Source organism: Cavia porcellus, unplaced genomic scaffold (assembly GCF_034190915.1).
Source record: "Cavia porcellus strain 051 isolate PalLab524CR breed Dunkin Hartley unplaced genomic scaffold, mCavPor4.1 scaffold_13, whole genome shotgun sequence".
NCBI classification, from domain to species: domain Eukaryota; kingdom Metazoa; phylum Chordata; class Mammalia; order Rodentia; family Caviidae; genus Cavia; species Cavia porcellus.
In genome coordinates this window covers 57,244,941-57,259,498 of record NW_026947496.1, presented here as the reverse complement: position 1 = coordinate 57,259,498, position 14,558 = coordinate 57,244,941, and the positions used below count along the sequence as shown (strand labels likewise).

General features: G+C 38.0%; 1 protein-coding gene across 7 annotated transcripts in view; it reads left to right on the top strand.

Annotated features, from left to right (window-relative positions):
• Positions 1 to 14,558, top strand: part of Cntn3 (contactin 3) — a 319,453-nt gene that overhangs the window by 30,513 nt on the left and 274,382 nt on the right. Inside the window, exon 1 of one of the 7 annotated variants that reach the window (XM_063260260.1) lies at positions 3,978 to 4,076. The exons of the other annotated variants lie outside the window; for them this stretch is intronic. The gene's annotated coding sequence lies outside the window, so the exon portion shown is untranslated. Of the gene's footprint in view, positions 1 to 3,977; positions 4,077 to 14,558 lie in introns of those variants that run through there. 7 annotated transcript variants of the gene reach the window in all.

Here is a 14,558-nt window from a genome sequence, read left to right as displayed (position 1 = left end):
GAACATTTATGTTCAAGGTTTTGTGTTTTCAGTTTTCTTGAGTATGTGAATAGAGGTGGAATTGCTGTGTCATACAGTAATACTAACTGTAATTTTGGGGGGCGCTGACAAATTGTTTACTACAGAGACTGATCTAGTTTTTTCCCCCAACAGCAATATTGAATGTTTCCAATTTCTCTACTTCCTTGCCAATACTTATTTGCCTTTGTAATTTTTTTTAAAAAAATTATGGATTGTAGTGATCATTGTGGGAGGGTGAGGTGGTTGTATGTATTTATTTTTGGACAATGTTATTCCATTTACTTATGTCTGGACCTATATCAACACTCTGCCTGATATCATAATTTCATTAGCTATTCCTCTCCTGTCAAATATTTACGTTGTCCCCAGATTTTTAATATTACAGACAGATCTCTAATGAGTATTATAGGATATGCTTTTTGTTCTTTTTGTTTTTGCTAGTCTAATGCATGAAAAGTGGTATTTTCCTCTAATTTATCTGCCCTTTAAAATCTAAGGCACTGAAATGATTGTTGTGTACATATCAGTAACTATATATGACCCATGGGTGTGGTCATCCTTAAGGAAAAGCGTAGAAAAGTGAAATTATCTATTTAGCTTACATAACAGCAGTCAGAAACATTAAAGTAGATGAGAAGAGTTGCAAAGGCTTGGCCCAGAGGCAGGTTGTTACAGTTAAGATAGAGCTCAGCATATGACCCAAAGGCACCACTGAGATATTTAATTTTACACCCAGATACAAATGAATGTAAAGCTAGAAAAAGCAAAGAAAACTTGGCAACTTATAATTGAATGAGAGAAAAATGACAAAATATTCCTAATAAAGTATTCATAATGGATATTAGTGAAAGGGAAAAGAAAACAAATTCTGTAGGTTTTGTTTTCAGGTTTCTAAGTATACAATGATGGTTTATAATATATGTGATCTAAATAAATTACAGAATTATTTTGACAAAAAGCACCAGTAAGCATGTGACTTCTGTATTTTCCATTGTTGTAGATGTTTAATATGTCTGACTAATAGCTACCACTTTGTGAACATATTACCACAGGCACTTTGCTAAGTGCTTTGCATAGGCTGTGCAATTTAATCCTTAAAATAGCCTGTGAAAGCAAGCAGTGGAGAAATTCCCACATGCCACATGAGACGACTGAAGTGCTAAGAGGTAGCTTGTCCAATGCTATCCGATAACCAGTGAGTGGCAGAGGTGGGATTTAAGTCTTAGGTGTGTGCCACTAAGTTTATTGCCTTTAGGAAAGCCTGATGCCCTGGGAACATCCTAAGCCAATCACATGAAAGAAACTTTGATGAGCTAAAGAATCCAAGGTGAGCTGATGCTCACTGGATGACTCAGTACTGAACCTCATTTGAGAGTCTCTAAGGTAGATGCTGCTATTATTAGGAACACTGGGCTAAAACATGGCAATGGTTAGTATGTGCTGGAGACATAATAAACACTTTCTTTGTATTAAATGACTTGCAAAGCATTCTCGCTAAAACCTGCAGCAAGTAGTGTATTTTGTATGATAGCCAAGAACGAATATACAGATATAGTGTGTATATAACTCAGAAATTCTAGTTTCATGTGAAAGCAAATATACTTGAAAATAGGGCACCATGACATTTCTATTCTGTTGTATTCTATCTCTGCTATCCCAGAAATGCTTCTAATTCAAAAGGAATTATCTTTCCATTATTGTATTCTTAAGGAAAAAGTGGAGTCTAAGGATGAAATACTCTTAGAAGTTAAATACCGAGCACACTCAAATTTAAAGGAATTAAAGTTAATAATAAATTTTTTTGTCTTTCAGTTACTAGTGTGAAATTTTATGTAAAAATAGGATCTCAGATTCCTTTTGTCCAGTGTATTCTAAGTGATGCTTTGGAAATTGGCAGTTCTTAAGTCATCTGAGAGAAGAAACATCAGAAACTGAGGCCAAGGGTCTTTATTCTTAAGGACTCAAAAAGTTAGTATTGTGTGCAAGATGATCACACACCCTTTTCCCTACTAGAAATGAGTAAAAAGTCTGCTTGCCTTTAATCTCCAGAGCTCTCATCCAGGCATTATTAGTTTAGCAGAGTCCAGAATTTAATGATGCAAGTGCACTTGTGCTCTAATACCAACAAGACGTGATAGAGAATGTCTTAGTTTCAACATTCATTGCAGAATTATCTGCATGAACCAAACTCTTACCTCATAATAAAAGCTGAACAGTATACACTTACTACACTTGGTTAAAAAAAAAAAAAAGATTACCTTTGGTTACTGAGTATTCTAATTCAGAAAATGGCAGTGTAGACATTGCAGCTTTTTACATTTAATTCATTAATTAATTTATTTTGGCACAAGAAGGTAAGCAGGGTACTCCGGTGGTCCCAGAATCCCCAGCTCACTGTGTTGCTAGTGTTATATAATTCACTTGAGCATAGGTGCAACTGCAACTGTGAGAATGTGATATTTTATGAGCAAAGCAAGACTGTCTATGTGAGCCTAACCAAATTAAGGGAGTCCTGTAAAAGCAGGACCTTTTCTCTGGCAGCTTGCAGAGGGGAGTGTCAGTGAAATGAATGTCATTTGGTTAAGAATAAGCAGGAGCCATGGTATGAAGGGCTATGGGGCCACTGTGGCAGAATCCAGAGTACATCCTCTAGGAGCAGGGAGGAGTCCTCAGCAGACAACTGGCAAGATGTGGATGAACTCAGTGTCATAAAGGTTAAGAAATTAATTCTGCCAACCACCTGAATCAGCTTGGGTGGGACCCTCAGTCTTAGGAGAGAGCACATCTCTTGGTCAGCCTTGCAATACTGTGAGCAAAAAGCTAGTGTAAACTGCCTAGACCATATTCAAGGGAGGGTGTCTTGATATGATAAATATACGCTGTTTTAAACCACTGAACTGATGAGCATGTGTTGTACAGCCACTGAAAATAAATGCACAAAATTAAGAAAACTTCACCACATTAATTTTATCTTACTGAAGATCCTTTTCCTCTTATTTTTTATGTTTCCCTTTATCTCCACTGATTCTCACACTGAGTTTATGATGAACTTTCTCTTTCATGGATGCAGCATTTCTCTTTACAGGTTTGAGTGTTTTCTGTTCCACCCTCAAAGCTGCTTTGTTGTCTCTTTTATGGAATTGTCTGGCCTTCTGTCTCTGCTAGGTTTCTCTCCTATCCTTCAACCCTTGGGCTTAAGACTGCTATTACTATTCCTTAAGCGTATTTCCAGGAGCTATTGGAGTTGACAACTCTTGCTTAAGACTCCTGACTTCCATTCCAGGTTCTGGCATGTTCCCCCAAAGCTGACATCACTGTTAGCGGAATTGTAAAGGAGTAAGATGTGTTGTGTAAGTGAGCCATCTTTCCACAGTGAATGTTTTCATTATGTATTGCAAACATGTGCTAATCAAAAGGCAATTAAAGACCTTATGCCAAAGTTTCTAAGTGATCATTTTGGAGCTTTCCATTCTTAAACTGAGGGACATGTAGCATGACTTCAGGATTAGTCTTTCCACAATTCTCAGTATTTAACCCCAAATACAGACTGACTTTTAGGGTGCTTGATGTTGCTTGCAATGCTTGCCTAGACAGGGCACTCTAGCTATATGTGACAAATGAAGAAATACTGTTTTTTTTTTTTTTTTTTTTTTTTTTTTTCAACATTTTTTTTTTTCGGTACCGGGGATAGAAATATTGCTAAGAGCAGTTAAAAATACAATGCTCAGTGTTCCTAAAATAGGTGGAAATGATTTTCCTCAGAATAGACCTTTGCTCTTAGTGTTTTTCTTCAGAACCAGCAGTACTTCCTTAGTGATGCTAACCTGTGCTGAAGCTTGAAGCTACATGCCTTGTTGATGCTGAATTAAAGATATCCAGCATCTTTCCCTTCTTGCCTTCTGGCTCAGGCTGCCTATGCCCTTGAAGATACCTAAATGTTTTTTTCCCAAGGTTCTACCTCTGCTCGTTCCAGCTGGTAGAAGCAGCAATTCAAGTGGGGTAATGCTCAGGTCTTTTTTGGAATTAGACTGACTTTCCTCCAAGCTGAACTCAAGGTAAGACATAAGTGTTTATTTTTGTTTGTTTGTTTGTTTGTTTTTTGTTTTTTTGTGAATGCTCTCAGAGTACTTTAGTAGTGAGGGAAGCAAACAAGCAAACAAGATTTGAAACAAAAAGCCAAACTTCTTCTGAATGAGTGAACTCAGGCAGTTTTGTGAAAACCCATCAGAAGCTCTGAAATGTAGAGATTTTACTATCACTGGTATCTAGTAAGCCCTCCAATTTCAAGATGCTGTACGTAATGACTTAGATCCAAAATGGCCCCAACGCCTCATGTGTTCAGAATCTAATCAAGATTATGGGTCATTTTAGCTGACTTGGTTTTAGGAGGTAAGGTATGGTCAGAAGAGGTAGGTCACTGTGGGTGTGATCTAGTAGGGTTTAGTCTGCATTCCTAACTCTTTTCTTGATTCTCTGCTATCATGGTATAAGCCACTGTCCTCTACCATGGCCCTTCCATCATGCTGCCAACCATGCAAGGATTGAAACTCCTACAAATGTGAGCCAAAAGACGTCTATCCTCCTTTAAACTGGAGGTGTTGAGTATTATGTCCTGGTGATGAAGAAATAACTGAGGCAATGTAAGACCCTTGACTTAAAGCTTCCTTTCTGGGGCACAGCTCTTAACTGCTATAGCCTCACATAAATTTTGTCTAACCATCTAAATTTGTTTGCTTTTCCTTGTATACTAAAGAGCAGGCCTCAAAGCCACAAGTTGATATCATGACACCATATGTATCACCAAATTAGACATTTTCATGTGCATGTCCTAGCATTTCAGGAGGGGTTAACAAAGGTCTCCAATAAATAGAAATCATTGTCTACTCACCTTCTGGCAAACAGTGGGGAGTGAAACACAGAAGAAGTTTTAGAAACCATTATCAACTGTATTACTGGAAGAAGCCATATTGGAAGACAGATGGTTCTTTTGGCTACCTGTGCTTATTAAGGCTGAACCCAAAGTTAACAGTAGATAACTTTTTTCTACTCACTTACATGCAAAGATAGAATCCTTTGACAAAATACCAACCATCAACAGTGTAATGGTGAAGATGTTTATTTAGCTCACGGTTTCAGACCATGGTTGGCTGGCTTGAAGGCAGAAGCAGTACTGAAGAGGCCTGGGCAGTACAGTTGCTCATCCCACAGAAGACAAGAAGTAGAGAGAGAAGAGAGGAGTCGGCGACAAGAATAAACCCATCTATCATGTGCACAGTGATCCATTTCCAAATAGGGCCCAAATCCTAATAGCGCAGTCAGCTACTGAAATTGTATCAATCTACTGATGAGTATAGCACCCTCATTTTCTAGTTTTACACACATGAGATTTTGGAAGAACATTCTAGATCTAAACCATAATGGGAATTGAGTTAGGTCTTATGCCACGTAGTATATTTCAGAAGTTTTGCAATTCAAGCAAAAGGCAGAGATACATGGAACAAGCTGTGTTAGTTCAGATTACTGTTTCCAAAAGTACCAGGCAGATAAACCACCCTGTATCTCATGAAATGGGAGAGTAAGAAGTTATATGAAATTAAAGAGAAATATTGAGAGAAATTGTTTTCCAGTGAACATGCATGCATTTACTTATATGCACTTGGACACAAAGACTATAGCTGTCACTAGAGCATACATTAAACTTTCTCAAATAGAGACGAGAACATACTGCATTAATTGAGTCATTTAGGAATCTACCTAAATGTCACATACATTTTTGAAAAAGTTATTAAAGGAATGAGTATTTCTATATGGCACTGCACTAGTAATCTGCTTTTCGAAAATAGAAAGTTGATGTTAATGACTCTAAAATGCTTACAGTTTTCTTTTTATTTTGGTTAGATAATTTGTGGGCTGTCATCAGGAATGGTCTTGGGAGCAATCACCAGTGGGCTTCAATCAGTAACTCCTAGTTTACTGAGAATGACTGCGAATTGTTAAAATCGTGTTAATGCAGTTTTTTTTTTTTGTATTTTATATTTAGTTTCTATAGATTACAGTTATCTATGTTAAAGGACTTTTATAAATTATAGTCAATAGAGTATTGAACCTAGCTAAGTTCTCCCTCATTTGTATTCTTTTTCATATGCTCTGAAAATGCCTATCAAAAACTTCCTTTTTGTTCCTCTGTGTGTCATTGTGCCACTCTGAGCATCTTGAAAATAGCCATCATCAGGATGTTGGCAGAGGAAATATTCCTGTGGACAAGGCTCCACAATTTTTCTCAAAATTAAAAGATCCCTTGTTATGGAAGGTAGTCAGGTGCTCTCTGCACTTTGGTAGTTAAGCCACAATATCTACCATCTTTTAGATTTTGTAGTCACTCTAATGTTTAAGATATAATAAATCTAGTTAGGTGCCACAAAAATGTGGGAAACAAAACATATTTAATTGGTTTCAACTGTCTGTTTGGTTAATCTTCTAGGTATTGTTTTCATAAAGATCATAGTGATTGAAACATTTTGTCCCCCCGCAGGCAGAATCTGTTTTTTCTATATCCATGCTACAACCATTTCCAGCCTGCACCTGTTCCAAGAAGCTTTGATGGATGATTATTATGGAATTAATGCTGCACTCATGATGTCACCTTGGATTCTAGTTGGGTTCAGCCACTGGGAAGCAGGGTGTCAAGGTGTGGGGAGAGTATGGTTAAAGTGTGTATTATAACCGCTGCTTTCATGGTGGGTTGCAGTAAGGTGGCTGCATTCCTGAGCTAGAGAGAATACCTTTTATGCAGGAAGACCCCTGTCTAGTGCCTGGTAACCTAGATAGGTCCTTCTGTAAGTTAGTTAAGTGCTTGTGTCCTGTACCTGTGATTGTAACCATGTTTGGAGATAGTCATTACAGGTCAAGATGAGTTTACTGCGATTGAATGTGCCATAACCCAATGACTAGTGTCATTTTAAGGAGGGAGAGAGAGGAAAGGAGAGGAAGACGGATGAGGGGTAAATGAGAAGGAGGGAGAGAGAGACATATCAGACAGAAAAAGAGGGGGAGGGGGAAAGGGAGGGAGACGGCGAGGGGGGAGAGTGAGACTGAGAGAGAGAGAGAGAGAGAGAGAGAGAGAGAGAGAGAGAGAGAGCTAGAGAGAGAAATTCAACTTGAAAACCAGAGGAATATACAGAGTATACTGGAAAAAGAATTTGTGAAGACAGAGATTTATGATGCCACAAACCAAAGAAGTCCAAGACTTCCATCACCACCAAAAGCTAAAAGGCAAAGGATTCTTTCCTAGAGCCTTGAGAGGGAGCTTTGCTGACACTATCATTTTGGGTGTCTCTCATCTAGAACATGGAGATAATAAATTTTGTTGTTTTAACTTATTTGTGGTCATTTGTCACAGTCACCCTAAGACATTAGTATATTCTCTTTTTGCCACATCAGAGCGAGGGCTGATACAACTCTTAGGTGTTGTTGCCTTCAGTGTGGATCACCTTCTCATGTAGGTTGTCTGTAACGTTTTTGTATACTTGTGAATAGTCTTACTGTTAAACTTTTCTCAAGTGTATCATTTGAATTTGCATAGTCCTGACTGACATGCCCAGGTTGTCTTTTTCTGATCTTCTTTTAGGTTTCAGAATCCTTCACCCATACCATACCACTGAGTTTTTGACTGGGCATATATTCACCCTTGCTGCTGTGTGCCTAATCTCAGATTGGTAGGATATGAGTGAAAAGGATATGGGTTTCACTCTTGGATTTCATGCTATGGTAGGTTGAATAATGGTCCCCAAAATATAGCTGTGTCCTCACAGCTGGAACTTCTGATTATGCTACCTCACATGGCAAAGTGGACTCTATATATGAAATTAATGGATCTCTACATAGCATAATGAATTATGCAGGTGGACCCAGTGTAGTCATGGAGTACATGTAAAAGCAGGTGGGGTGATCACAATCAGAGATGATCTCATTGTGGAAGCAATGGGTGTGGAGGGGGGTTTTAAGATAGAGGATGGAACCATAAACTGTGGAGAGCTCTCAATCTCTAGAAGCTGGGAACAGCAAGGAAAACATTCTCCACTATAGCTGCAGCAAGAACAGATCCACCGACACCATAATTTTATCCCAGAAGACATACCTTAGACTTTCAAATTCCAGAATTGTAAGATCATAAACTTATGTTGCTTGAAACCACTAAACATCAGTAAGAAACATTTTCAGAAAACATTAGTAGTACTTTTTCCCCTTGGATTAGAATTTGGCAGTGGTAGAAGGTTGATTTTCCCTGCAGTGGAAGACGTGTAATAAGTTAGAAGCAACTTAGACCACTGGAATACTTTGTGGCTTAGCTCTGGATTTTTAAGGAAGAGAAAAATAATCTATCTCGTTTGGGCCAATGTACCAACCTCTTCTGTATCAGTTACACTTCATTATTCTACACTGGTTGTATTTGGATTCTTAATTGCAAGCAGTTGAATCTGACTCATGATGCCAGTAGAGAGGGAATCTGTGAATTTCTTTTGAGAGGATGTTGAGTGAATCAGAGAGAAATTTATCTGTTAAGGCCACAGAGCCAAGCTAAGTCAAGAGGTTACAGAATCAAGAACTTTAAGAGCACCTTGGGCTTCACAACCAGTGTTACAGATGCTACAGCCAACATTAGGTTCTGGTTCAGTTACTGGTGGTGTGCCTTCTCTGGAAAACATTTGGTGCTGCCATCACTGTGGCCCTTTATTAAGGTGAATTTTCTTTGGCTTTATATCACTTTGCCATAATCTTTCTATCAAACTGGGGAGTGGGTCCATTTGCTTGTCAGAGTCTAGGTCAGGTCCTTTGCTGGAGCTGCATAAGCAGCCTAGAGAGCTGGAGTCCTGGAGGATTCTGTGTCAAAACTTAAGAAAGATTGTCATATGTATGAAGTGAGAATGCTGGCTATCCAAATGATAATGACAAGAGGCCACTCCACTTATAATAGGAATGTGGAAGAACTGTAAATTGAATTCCAGTATTACTCCATAATAACACTACAAATTGGTACTTGTAGATGTAACCTTTCCAGTAGGCAATGATGTGGCTGTTTTCAGCTCTTGCAATTGGAAGAATGAATATAGATTTTTTTTTTTGCATTGGGTTTATTGGGTTTCAGATGAAAAAGGTATTCTAAAGAGGGGAAATGAGAAAGCAGAAACATCTGCAACTTGGCAACCAAGAAAAACACTAAGACTCGCCCCACGTGAGTCGTGGAATGTTCAGAAACAGAGATGGAGCCAGCAGCTGCAGTGGGTATGCTGTTTAAAGCCTTTCAGAAAACCAACAGTGGGGCAATCCGTTATTGAGTTGCATGATGCATTGGAGTGTTGAACTAATCAGGCAATCTAATTGACTGAACATCTGCAGCTGCTTTATCATTATTCTCAAATGGGCATTATCTCTTTGCATGCCAGGGACGCCTAAGTGTCTCTTAGCCTTTCTAGTAGAAGCTCACTGTGGGGTTTACATTTCAACTGCTTTTAATTGCACCGAAATTCAAGTGATCTGCTTTAAGGTCAAATACAGTAGTACTTTTTTTCTTTTGCTTTGTCTGAACTTCTCTGAAAGAAAAGATTGGAAAAGTTAATGTGTAGCTGGAAGAGTTAAGTGAAAGTTGTGCCAGTGACAGAGGAAAGAGCTCTCTGGTGTTGTGTTACCACAGAGTATTCAATCAGAGTTCAGGGTTCAGGAGCAGTAAGAAAGGAGGCAACAGAGGAGTAAAAGTATGCAGTCAGTGTTTCCAGGAGTATAGAGACCTTCTCAGGCATACCAGGCATTTGTTGTGGAGCAAAAACGTTTATCTTCATCATTAGGCCGTCGTTTTTCCTGTTGAGTATATTACCTGGATATAATTTGTGTTCATGTCTAAGCCCTAATTATTTTCAGTGATCATTTTCTGAATGCTGTTGCCATAGCATCTAGTTCTTTGTTAAACAAAGAAGAAATAACAATAATGTTTGTGCTTTTTCTTTTTGAAGTTTATGAAGTAAATATGAAAAGAAAGATTAAAAAGGGGAGGAAACAACCTTAAAGGAGGGAACGACATTAAAAATTTCAGAACAGAATTCAAAAAGTTTTGAGATGTTATGAAAAGAACACCATTGCAACTAAATCAGATCCTAATCCTGTGTAAAACTTGGAATGTGTTTATTTTCACAGCTAGTTACAGATATGAGAGTCCATACCTGCAAATGTGTTAACATTTTGTTTTGCCAATTATTTTTGCTACAAATAGGAATAAAGAATGGCAGGGAGAGACATAGGGAAAATGCCAAGTGGCTGCCAAGATCTCAGTTCCAAGGTTTAGATAAGTTACTGTCTTGAATGAGCCAGCATTGTGAGAACTACCTACTTCACAGTGCTTGGGCATTTTTTGTAAAGATCATAGGGGCCTGAATTTTTAATTCTAAATCCAGCTCAGCTTTTTTAATTTATGAAATATATGGTTGGTAAAAATAAGAATAAATTCCAGTGAGAACATGATTTGAATATATGGGAAGCTATTTCCGCTTGAAACAATAATTTCAAGAATCGATTCAACAACTGCCTATTGAATTCTTACTATGCTTGAAGTATTGTAAAGGTCGGTGAGGATATGGTAGTGGTATCTAGTAATATTAAACTTTCATTCTAGTTGAAAGGAGATAACCATATAACTAGAAATAAGAGAATATTATAAACTCAGAAGGTTGACTTGGTGCCAGATCAACACAGCAATGCTTTGGGCTGAAGGACGTGAGGAGGGGGGCACTTCTGTAAGGGAGGTGTCTACTGAGCAGAGATCAGAAACACTACAACAAAAATAAGCTCAGTGCAAGTGTGACAGGAGGAAGATCTGGAGAGCAATTGCAGTAAGTACAAATGCTCTCAAGATGGAATTAAATAGTTTGAAGGTCGAGAAGATGGTCACTGTGGTTAGAATGTAATAAAGCAGCGGGGGGGCCAATGCCATGGCACAGACCAACACATGTGGGCTCTTCAGCCCTATGGTCTGGATTGTGTTTTGTGGATAATGGGAAGGGACAGTTAGGAGGACTTAAGCAGGTGAGAGATGTGTTCTGATGTATATTTTGGACATTGGTTGTCAAGAGAACAGGAGTAGAAGCAGACATGACTTAAATAGCAACGTTAGTAATTCTTTTAAGAGATGAGAGTAGTTTGGACTAGGATGTTAGTCTGGAAATGAAAGGGAATGCATGCATTCAGTATTCTTAAATTTCTAAAATATCTCTGAAAGTGTAATTGTACATTAATATTATTTCATATATAACATTAAAATTGGAAGACATGGAAGGCATATACTCATAATTAGCATCTGCTTTCTATTGATGTAATTACCTTCCATGACAAGAACTGTGTTAGGTGAAAACTGTCATTTTACAGTCACCCTGCTCTGGCCACTGCATTTGGTGCTCTGTAGTTTTAGCTCATTGGATTCTCAAGAGATGAGGCCATTGTTGTGTCTGCTTATAGTGAGGAGCTTAAAAATGAAAGAGTGCAATGATATACCTGAAGATACCTAACAAGTGAGTGCACTGCTGGAATTGGCACCCGGGATTGTCTTGTCTAAGATCTACAGCAGCACCTGTTTGTTCTATTTGGTGACTGTAAAAATAGTATGTCTCTTGAGTTGGAATTTTAAATGGATAATACAAAGATTTGGTTTCCTTGGAGATGCATGTTCTGGGACTCACATTTTGGGCTTAGAAATGTGTGAAGTATCTCTAAATATTTGCATCCCTGTGACCCAGTGTTTCAGATGTTAATGATTTCATCATATTGGAGACCATTGCCTTCATGATGTGTATGAGTCACTGAAATGTATTTTGGGAAAGCACACAGTTTTGTTTTGTTATGTGAAGGAATTGTACAATGTAAGCAAGAAACCATCTAAAGATAAGGAAAATAAATTGAAATAAAATAGAATAACTATATCTTCAGTTCTTTGAAGAAGGCAGAGTACCCCCAGCCCCTTGGAGCAATGCACAAGTACTAAACCAGTGCTCAGCACTGCATTGATTTATTTATTTATTTAGGTCTGAGTTGGTTGTATGTGTCTATTTTATTTTAATCTTTTATGTTTACCTTTCAGTTCTGTGTGGACTGACTGCCAGGCACCAAGCTCCCTGCTGGTAGAGGTAGGCTGTGTAAGCACCAGGTACACAGAAACTGCCACATGCCAGAGCTCCTGATAATAAGGCATCCTCCACACTGCTGGGAGCAGGCCTCTAATGAGGCCCCTGAGGAGCTGGGGTGGCCATCGTTTCTCCTTCACTGCAGAGGAATCATCAACATCTCAGGGGTTGTTAGTCCTGAAAAACCCACTGATGCAAATCATTTGAATCCCTGCATCTGAAGAATCACAACTTTTTGGAGCAGAAAGATAGCTTGATGACTTTCCATCTGCTTCCTTCATTTTGAGGGGAAGAAAACTGAGATCCAATATAGGCAAGGAAACCTTGAAAAATTTAAACAATGTCAGATCAGATCCTTAAACCCTTTCAGGTGTGCTTCTTCCTAATATTACTTACAATACTAATATTATTTATGATAATAATAATTGATTTTATTGCACACTATGCTTTACTTCCTATGCCTTAGGTTACTTCATTCTTAAAATGATGTCCAAGCTGTTGTTATTAACCAATATTAAGGATGAAAAAAATGGCATTTAGAAATATTAAGGTACTTATTCAAGGTCAAAGACATAGTATTTAAGTTGCAGATCAAGGACTCAAATGCAGATCCATTACACCAAAACTTTGCAACTATCTCTATGCCTTTTTTTCTCATTTAATTTTTACAAGGATCCCACAGGATGACTTTGCAAGCCTTGAGGCAATGGACTGGACCTTCCCACACTTTGCAAAGACCGTTAATTGCCAGCAGCTTGTACATGATGAGACAGAGAGATGTGCCTTGGGCAGTGCCCTTTGACTGTGGTCACTTCCTGGAGGGAACCCCAGCTGAGAGCCACCAGCCACCCGTACTGCTAGCATATGTTATAATGGACACCCCATTCCCAGGCGGGCGGGGCACCACAGTCCACACTGTGCATTGTACACATCCACTTATTTTGTGTAACATGATTTGGAAGCAATTTCTTCATTATTCTTGTTGGTCTCTATTCCTGGAAAAGATAACAGGGCACAGCTAATGTCATAAAATACAGTTTTCACCTCAACCACTCGTCTCAGAGTGGAAATGATAGTTATTTTATTTATCCTTTAGATCCGTTCTAGATTATTTTTGGCTGGCATCACTTGTGCTGCTTTCCTTGTTGATCTTGGGCATGAATATCCTGAACGGACAGGTTGGGAAATACCGTGTAAAGCTTAGTGGTCCTCTGACTGTGTTTCCTGGTGGAAATTCTAAGAACAAGGATTTTTAAACCCTAAGCAGTAAATTTAAAAAAAGAGAGAAATTTCCCATCTGGGTCACAGAAATTGATGTTAAGTGAGGGCATTTTGCTTTACCCCCTTGATCTTAAACCTGCTTGCTCTTCCTGTTAAGAATAGATCACCAGTTAGTAATAATTGATTCATAGTGCATTCTGTGTCCTGCAGGGTGATGTCCGTGTAGAAAATCTTGTATGTGCTTATTTTCAACAATACCTTCAAAATAATTTTGTATTGCTGGCACAGCTGGATACTCACATGAAAAAAAAGTAAGATCAATAGCTCACACTATCCACTAAATTCTTTGAAGGTGTAATTGTAACATATAGAATCATAAAACTCACAAAAGAAAACAGAAGTGTAAATATTTCTAATATTTGGTTTGGGAATGATTTTTTTATATGTGATACAAAAACCCCAAGTGGAAAAGAAAATGAGAGATGAGTTAGACTTCATGAGAATTAAGAAATTTTTTGTCTAAAAGATACCACTTAGTAGTAAAAATACAACTCAAAGAATGAGATAAATATTTGTAAATGTTGTATCTGGTAAGGGGCTTATATCTAGAATACAAAAGAACAGTGCAAAATGAAACAAAAAAACAAAAAATCCACAGATAAAATGAGCAAAAGATAAGAATAGATGTACAGAGGAGATAAACAGAATCTCAGGATATGAAAACTTGCTCAGAATCATCAGCCATTAAGATAATGCAAATCAAAACCACAGAAAGGCATATTTCACTCCTGCTAGGATAACTAAAATTTAAAAAAAAAGATTTGATTGGTGTTGACAAAGATGAAGAGAATTTAGTATGCTCCTTCATTGTCATGGGTTAGTAAAATAATGTCTTCACTGGCAGTTCCTGAAATTGATAAATATAGAATATCATAAGATTTAGCAGTCGCATTCTTAGGTCTATAGCCAAGTGATATGAAAACATACATTTACACACAAATTAGCACACAGATTTCATGGTAGCACTTTCATTATAGCCCCAAAGAGGAAAAAATTCAGCATCTATCATCTGATGAAAATATGTCCAGCAAAGTATTGTATATGCTACAATGAATATTTTTCATCCATAAAAATTGCAAGTACTTCATCAGC